We start from the raw sequence: 9,709 nt of genomic DNA, 5'->3' as shown, positions 1-9,709 counted from the left end.
TCTGCATTTCTTCTTTTTTTTTTTAACAGAAGTGCTTTGTTAGGAAAATATAATCTATTGTTTTGCCAAATAGGTCCTCTTTTTGCAAGCCAGAAAGATTGACTTTGGATAATAGACACCCCTACAAAAAGGGTAGGAACCAGGATGATTCTAGTGATCAAGATAGCATGTATACCATGCTGCTTCTGCTGGGGTGAATCAAATCTGACTATTTTTTTCATTTTTTATCACTCTGCTCAAGAGAGACTCCAATTAGTTAAGGTTGGATTTTTAACCATAAATTGCCTAAGAAAGGGTTGGACACCCTGATCAACATCCCCATGAAGACTAGTCACAATGGGAAATATAATCCTATAAAAGGAAGTTAAGGTGCTATTGTTTGAAGAAGACAAAGGATGGATAGCCTCAGACAGAAAGTTTCTAGGAATCTTATTCTAGAGTTTAAAGGAGTTCTTTTGTGTTTTCATTTTTAAGGAGTGGGTAAAGTTGTTGAATAAAGGAAAATGACCCAATAGATGGTGTAGAAGGCCAGGCCAGTCAGTAGTGCTGGTAATGTGTGAGAATCCATTGTGAGAGATTTCTCTTGGAAATTCATTTTCTGAAATACTGATAAATTCCCTTAACATTTCTTCTAGAGGATGAAATATCTCTAGCGAAGATTTTATAAATTTGCCTTTAGATTGCATAGAGATACTTTGTTTAGGCACCTCACAACATCTTAGAGATGATACAAACTAAAATCTTGATAGGACCAATTTTTTTATGGAGATTATAGATGAAGTTTCTTATCCTTTAAAACATTAATTCCCATACTGCTCTCAAATGGAATTTAACTGCTCCTGTAACTAATCATGAACCTAACATAAAAAGCTATCAAACGGCCATCAATTTCCTGAAATACCCTCCAAAATCGCTAGTGGAAGTGATAGTAATAGAAATTGGCCAAATACATAAATACCTAATAATAAATTTCTAAACCTTATCAAAGGTATCCGTCGGTAAATATCAAAATAGTACATGTAAAATTACATATGTGGGAAAGTGGAAAGTAAAATTCCTTTGTGGAAATCATTTCAGTTATTGTTTTGTTTTCTAGCAAGTAAAGATCATCTTGTTAAATATTTGTTTTCGGGTTTCGGCAATTTGCTTGAAATACTGCCCACGCACTTTGAAAGTAGAAAGAGACTAAGCAATTTTACTATGTAAAACTTTCATAAAATAATCAGAGCTTCGATAGGGACTGGTTTTGAACAGTTTTTTTCCTACTCCTTTTTTTTCCTTTTCCGGTGAGATAATTGAAGCAAGTTTTCTTCCTAAGCCATATTCTTTGGCTGTTGAAATACTCTGAAGTATCAAATTTGATTCTTGGTTTTGCTTATTGCTTGGCATTTCATTCCAGCCTTCTAGAATGTGTTGCAGCACCCATTTTAAGTTTATGGCACATCTAGTGTAATATGAAGTCTTATGACAAAATTTAGTTCCCTCAAACTCAAAGATGGCTGTAACCGTATCTCTTGCACCTGCTTGGAGAGAAGTGAAAGGTATCTTTATTCAGCTCTGAGGAAGGGAGAAGTTCCTCTAAAGTTTCATCTATTTCAACAGTACTTACTCTAAATAGTCATAACGGAGGAATGATTTTTACAGTTATGTAATATAGTATCACTTTAAGCCAGACACAGATGTATCAAATTAAAGCAGTCCATTTATAGAAGCACAAAACTAAAGAAAGCTTTTAAATGGTAGGGTGACAGACGGCCTACTTATCAATGAGCCTGCTTCAGAAGCCCTAGGTACTCTCCCATTATAAAAGACAAAACCGTTTACAATGTATACACATCATAATATTTCTAGAAATGTGGAGTTCACAACCGCTGGTGCTTAAGACCACTTGCTTCCAGAACCAAAGCCTTGGTTGTGCAATAAACCTATTCCGAGCACTGTATTTCAGCTTTGCACATAATTAGGATTTAAAAACATCAAAATGGCAAAAAATCATCAAGTAGCACCATTACCAATATACTAAAATTATCCAGTAAGGAAAGATTCATTTACATTTGTGTTAAATGTGGAAGTCAGGCAACCTGTATAGGCAATAATATTTATCCAACTGGCCCTGCCAGAAATTTCCACCATTAGTCAATTCTTTGTGTTAAGGCATTATTAATTACCCCTCCTCCATCAGATTGTGTTTATTACCTGAGAGGGAGTAGAATATTCAGCCATAGGTGTAAACTTCAGATTGGTTAAATTTAAGGAAATGAGACACAATTCAGTTTTTTTTAATTAAGGTGATACTAACATAAAGTAAAATTGACTATGTTAAAGTGAATCATTTAGTATCATTTAGTACATTTGCAATAACTACCACCTCTGCCTAATTTCAGACATTTTCATTACCCCAGATTAAGTTTCCATACATGTTAAACAGTTCCCTTCTCCTGCCTTCTCTAGCCTCTGGAACCACCAACTTGCCTTTTATCTCTATGGATTTACCTACTCTGGATATCATATATAAATGGAATTATATACTATGTTACCTTTTGAATCTGGCTTATTTCACTTAGGATCAATATTTTAAAGGTTATGGCGTGTAACAGTACTTCTTTCTTTTTAAAGACTGAATATTTTTCAGTTTATGTATAGATCACAATTTCTTTTTCCTTTCAGCCATTTATGGACATTTGAGTTGCTTCAAACTTTGGTCTATTGTGAATAATGCTATTATGATCATTTGTGTGCAAGTGTTCTTTGAGTACCTGTTTTTAATTCTTTTGAGTATATACCTAGGGGTAGAATTGTGAATCATATGGTAATTCTAGGTTTACTTTTTTGAGGAACCTCCAAACTTTACCACAGCAACTGAACAAATTTACATTATAGTCAGCAATGTACAAGGATTGCAATTTGACCACATCATTGCCAACATTAGTAATTTTTCCATTATTACAGCCATCCTGGTGGGAGTGAATTGGTGTTTCACTGCAGTTTTGACTTTGATTTACCTAATCCCTAATGATGTTGAATATCATTTCATGTGCTTATTGACCATTTGCATTTCTTTGGAGAAATATCTATCAAGCCCTTGGATTATAACCAGTCCAAGGTTTTGGATTGTTTGGGTTTTGTATTGCTGAATTATAAGAGTTTGAATTGAATTGTTCGACATTTTGTAATTGAGTTATGAGTTCTTTATATATTCTGAATTCTAGACTCTTAGATAAAAGATCTGCAAATATTTTCCCCCTTCTGTGGATTACCTTTGACCTTCATGATAATGTCCTTTGATACACAAAGTGTTTTTTTTTTTTTGATGAAGTCTAATTTACCTTTTTTCTTTTATTGCTTGTGTCTTTGGTGTCATGTCTAAGAATTCATTGCCAAATCCAAGGTCATGAAGAGCATGAAAACCTTTATTTTCCTCTAAAGGTTTTAGAATTGTAACTCTTATATTTAGGTCTCTGATCAATTTTGAGTTAATTTTTATTTATGGTGAGAGATACCACTCCAGTTTCATTCTTTTGCATGTGAATATCAAGTTGTGTGAGCACCATTTGTTGAAGAGACTATTCTTTCTCTATTGAATGATCTTGGCATCCTTGTTGAAAATCAGTTTACCAGATATATATGTGATTATTTCTGGGCTCTCAATTCTATTCTGTTGGTATCTGTGTTTATCTTTATGCCAGTACCACACTGTTTTTGATTACCGTGGCTTTGTAGTAAGTTTTGAAATCAGGAAATGTGAGTTCTCCAACTTTGTTCTTTTTCATGATTTTTTTTTTTTTTTTTTGGTACTTGAGATTTCTTCTAACTCCATATGAATTGAGGATTGCCTTTTCCATTCCTGCAAAAAGGCTTTTAGAACTTTGATAGGGATTGTATTGAGTCTGTTGATCATTTTGGGTGGTATTGCCATCTAAACAACATTAAATCTTCTAACCCATGAATAGGGGATGTTTTTCCATTTATTTTTGTCTCTTCAGTTTCTTAAAGTAATGTTTTGGGGTTTTCAATGTTCAAGTATTTCACCTCCTTGGTTGAATTTATTTCTAGGTATTTTAATTTTTTGGATGGTATTACAAATGGAATTATTTTCTTAAATTTTTTTCAGACTTTTCACTACTTGTTGGTATATAAAAACACAACTAATTTAGCTCTAGTAATTTTTTTGTGGCTCCTATGGGATTTTTCAATATATAGCATCACATTATCTGTGAATCTGTTCAGTTTTGATAGGAGCCTGAAGAGGCAGAACAGAGAAGAAAATGTCCACAAAATAGCTGTGCAGAAGATGTTAGTGTTGTGTAGAATGCCACAATTAGAATAGAAGAAGAGGAACAAGAGGGCAGAATTAAATATTAGACCCCTAAAAAGTGTGCAGAAAAGCAAGGAATGAAAAAAATAGACTAAAGGAATTGGAAAGGTCATATTTTCATACTTCACAATTTATTCAGTAGCCAGCTTTATTCACAGCAGAAAGGAAAGACCTCGTTTAATCAAAATTATTATTATGAGGATGATGCTTAGAGACATGGTCTTATTGTAACAAAGACATGAACTTCTGGGGGTCAATCAGGTCAAATTCTTAAACTTTGTCTGCATATATATTTTATAGCCTTAATCATACAGATTAATATATTTTATTTTAGTTACTACTTCCATACAGTCTTTCCAAGCTGCCTCATGGGAAGCAATATGAAGTTTGAAGGCACTTACTAAATAAAATTTGTCTGCATTTTGAAGAATTCTATAGTAGATAATATTTTTAAATCTTCCTACCTATTTCGATTCAATTGAGTTTCAACTATTTCCATTTTGATATTTAAGGACAGTAATCCAAGGCTAGAATCCTCAGTTTCATAGGTGCTTTTATTTTTTCAGTCATGTCTGAATAATGAGCAGGAAATAATCCAAGCATAGGTCATTCCAATCTACTGCTCAATTTCAACCTCATCATAAAAGAATGTCAGTAGATGAAATAAATTGCCATTTTGATCATTTGATTTTCACCTGTCAAATTGATTAAATTGATTTTCCTTTTTAACTCTATTCTCTAATGTACTTATTTGGCACATCAAGTACCTGCCTGAACTAGAAATCTAGTTTCTTTCTGGACACCTTTCTCTCAGTCTTAACCCACATCTAATCTATCATCAAGTCCAACAATTTCTATTTCCAAAATATATCCCACATGTCTATTTCTCTCCCTCCCTACTGCTACCAGCCTGGGACAGGCTGCCCTCAACTCTTGGCTGGATTTTGAAATAGCCTCAAATTTGGCCTCCCTGCATCCAAACCCCCTTGCCTCCCAATGCCATTTTCCACACAGCAGTTAGAGTAATGTTTCAAAAATGTAAATCAGATAATTCCACTGTCCTGTTTAATCCTCCAATGCCTTTCCCTTCACACCTAGAATTTAACATCTAAACTCCTTACTACAACCTGTAAAAATCTGCATGAGTTGAACCTTCAAACTTTCTCATACCTTCTGCTACTACTTTCTCCTTCACACTAAATGCTCCAGCCCCACTGGTCCTCTTTCTGATTCTCAGTATTCCATATTTGTTCCCTTTGGAGAGCTTTTCCCCATCCCAGCCTTTTTTTTTTTTTTTTCTGTTTGCAATTTTTTTCCCACCAGGTACTCACCTTGTTCAAACTATCCATTAAGGTCTCAGCTCTAATGAAACTTCCCAAAGCAGACCTTCTTTGACAACCTAATCTCTATTGGTTTCCTAATCCATCCCTCCCCCATATTATTCTTTTTTGTTCCAGTGCCCTGTTCTTTCCCACAGACATCTTATCACAATATTTATTTATTCATCCCCTACTAGATTGTATGCTCCAGGAAGGCAAAATCCTATATTTATTAATCACCACCCTATAAGATGTACATAGGCATAGTTTAAAAATTGTCCACTGCATAAATAACTTTTATTTTGTTAATGGAAAGGGAATTGTCATTTTACCTTTATTTCCTCCCATTTAATTTATTACTTCCTTCCATACATTTTATCCTTTCTCTTGAATGTTTAATATCTTTGACTCAACTATTCTTTTTTTTAAACATTTTTTATTGAGTTATAGTCATTTTAAAATGTTGTCTCAAATTCCAGTGTAGAGCACAATTTTTCAGTTATACATTAACATATATATATATATATTAATTGTCACTTCTTTCCACTGTGAGCTACCACAAGATCTTGTATATATTTCCCTGTGCTACACAGTATAATCTTGTTTATCTATTCTACATGTACCTGTCAGTCAAGTTTTGAAATCCCAGTCTGTCCCTTCCCACCCCCCTCCCCCTTGGCAACCACAAGTTTGTATTCTATGTCTGTGAGTCTATTCCTGTTTTGTATTTGTGTTCTTTTTTTTTTTTTTTTTTTTTTAGATTCCACATATGAGCGATCTCATATGGTATTTTTCTTTCTCTTTCTGGCTTACTTCACTTAGAATGACATTCTCCAGGGACATCCAGGTGCTGCAAATGGCGTTATGTTGATAGTTTTTATGGCTGAATAGTATTCCATTGTATAAATACACCACTTCTTCTTTATCCAGTCATCTGTTGATGGACATTTAGGCTGTTTCCATGTCTTGGCTATTGTAAATAGTGCTGCTATGAACATTGAGGTGCAGGTGTCATTTTGAAGTAGGGTTCCTTCTGGATATATGCCCAGGAGTGGGATTTCTGGGTCATATGGTAAGTCTATTCCTAGTCTTTTGAGGAATCTCCATACTGTTTTTCCACAGTGGCTGCACCAAACTGCATTCCCACCAGCAGTGTAGGAGGATTCCCTTTTCTCCACAGCCTCCCCAGCATCTGTCATTTGTGGACTTTTGAATGATGGCTATTCTGACTGGTATGAAGTGATACCTCATTGTAGTTTTGATTTGCATTTCTCTGATCATTAGTGATACTAAGCATTTTTTCATGTGACTATTGATCTTTTGTATTTCTTCCTTGGAGAATTGCTTGTTTAGGTCTTCTGCCCAAACTATTCTTTTCCCCTCTATCACAGGCTCAGGTTACCTTTAACAATGCAAAATTTAAGCCTTACCCCCTCTGTCAAGACATACCTTTATTTCTCAGCCTCTGCTTTGCCTGTTGTTTTCAGCTGGGTACTTCGGATCTGCAAGCTTGATATCAAGGCCTTAGCTCAGCTTCTGGTAATATGAGTAGTAATAGTTATGTGTAAATATATTGCTTCCTTCTCTCTAAGTCTTACTGCCAAACAACCCAGAACCTGGCTCACTGATGGATACCATCAGATTCATGGATTGCCTTGAATTCACAGTTACCCTGTCAATCCCCAAATTAGTTCATTCAATAGAGCTGGGTTTCTGTCTTGGCCTACGTTTGTTAATTTCCACAGATAGTATTTTTCTGTCAAATTCTGATCCTAGTACTGGGGTCCTGCCATGTCTTTGGTTCACTGACTAATTTCCCTGCTGTTTCCACTTACTTGTACCCTGTCTTTGCTAGAACTGGAGACTTAACATATCTGGTCAGTCTAGAGTATTGGGCATGAGGATTTTGTCCTTTTCTTTTCATGGAAAAATGTCCTGAATAAGGGCGGACCACTCCTTAAATGTCCTACAGTTGCGATACCTCTGAGTGATTTCCTCAGGGCCAATTGTTTTAAAAATTGTTATTGAGACTTCAATGGGTTGCACAGTTAACCTCATCAGCAGCCCATTAATCCCATTCTCATAAAGTCCAGCCTGTCTCTGGTTTCTAATTCACTCAAAGTTCCTTAAAATAGTATGCATTCATTCCCTCTATTTCAGCAACATCAATCCACTACTCAGATTCTTTGTAATCTGATTCCTTCTTCTGTCTCAGTACTGAAACTATTCTCCGGAATGGTCTCTGAATGATAAAACCAATATCTTAGTTCTCGTTAAAATATATTTCCCTGCAGTAGTTGACTAACCAACCCCTTTTTATTGAAATGCTCCTATACTTTATTTGTGACCATTCATTACTGTTTTTTTCCTTTCACCTTTTCAGCTAAGCTTTTTGTTGTTTTTCTAATAACTTCTCTTTTCTTCTGCTCCTTAAATATAAGGTGCTGTCTTTGAGTTTATTTCACTTTGTTCCTTAGACAATTAATTTATCTCAGTATCTTAATTATCACATCTATGTGAAGTTTATGTACTTAGTTCAAACCTCTCCAGAACATTGTTCTCATATTTCTCTTTGATAACTGACTATTCACATTTTGATGTTCCACCAAGACCTCATTCTCAACATGTCAAAAAGTTGAACCCATAATCTAATGCTCCAAACCTCATCTCTGTTGATGGTTACACTCCTTTTTTCAGTTTTGAAACTTCAGAATTATTTTTATGTCTTTCTCCATCACTCCCTACATCCGACTATTAAATGAGTATTATCAATTTTTCCATTACAATGTTTCTCACACAAGACTCCATATCTAGAGTACATTCCAGAAACCTAGTTCAATCTTTCATAACACATGCATGAACTACACAAATATCTACCTGTTTCCATTGTGTCAATAATATTTGCTCTAGGGCAGCCATCTCCAAATAGAAGTAAAATAACCTGAAAGTACTCAAAATGGCCCATCAGATTTCAAGACAGAAAATCAGAGATTTGACTTATATTAATTTGATGCCTTCAAAATCAGAAAGAAGTTGATTTTTACCAATATTTAACATATATATTTACACTGGCCTCCAACTCAATTCCTATTCATATGTTTATTTGACAATGATGGGAGGCATGTTATCTTGAAGAAAGAGAGGATATGCCACAACCTGGAGGGGTTGGTGCCTTCACTCTTCATTTTTCTGCAGCTTTTATTAGATACTGTGGTTTCTTTGTTCCAGTTCATTGGATTTAAATCTTACATTATCTACTTTTAACAAAATAAATAATCAAACAATAGCCAAGGGACCTAAAAGTATTTGGAGGATGAAATTGAAGACTGAAAATTATATTAATATTGCAAAAACAAATGCATAATATGAAAATGCAGCACTGATACCGCTAGGAGAACCACTTCTTCAGTCTCATTACAAGGTAAAAATGACAATAATTAGATTAGGTATAAGAAGCCATTCAAATTTTGCTAACGTTAGCAAAAATTTTTAAATGTATATTTATATCCATTAGTGTCAATGATAAACCCTTCCCTAGATGTGTATGTGCTTTGAGCTATTGGCTAGTGATAATGTAAAGCATCACAGTTACAAATACAATATAAAGTAATATTTATATCATTTAAATTTCATCCTTAAATTTTTATTTTTGAGTCTACTTTATAATGAGCATATGTAATACAACAGGAAATATGTATACTTTATAACCAAATAATTATCTATGTATCCAAAAGTACATAATCAAATAGTTTTTATTGATCAGAGTGAATGACCACAATAAGTAGGGACCACTGGTCTATTATATCTTTCACATCACAAGTTGACTATTCTTCATGAATCACTACTTAAGTCCTGCCACTTCCATGTTAAAGGTCTCCAAAATTTCCTTACTATTTATTGAATAAAGTATGAACACTTTAGCAAGGCTTCTAGTGTCTGGTTCCAGCTAATGTTCCCTACTCTTTTTTTCAACCATTTTCCATCAATACACACTTTGATGCATGTTAGAAGTCACCAACTATTAAGCCAAATCTACCCCCATAGACTTTGATTATTTGATGCTCACAATATTGAG

The sequence above is a fragment of the Camelus bactrianus genome, chromosome X (genome assembly GCF_048773025.1).
Source record: "Camelus bactrianus isolate YW-2024 breed Bactrian camel chromosome X, ASM4877302v1, whole genome shotgun sequence".
NCBI lineage: Eukaryota > Metazoa > Chordata > Mammalia > Artiodactyla > Camelidae > Camelus > Camelus bactrianus.
The sequence above is the reverse complement of the archived record's forward strand: the minus strand, read 5'-3'. Positions refer to the sequence as shown.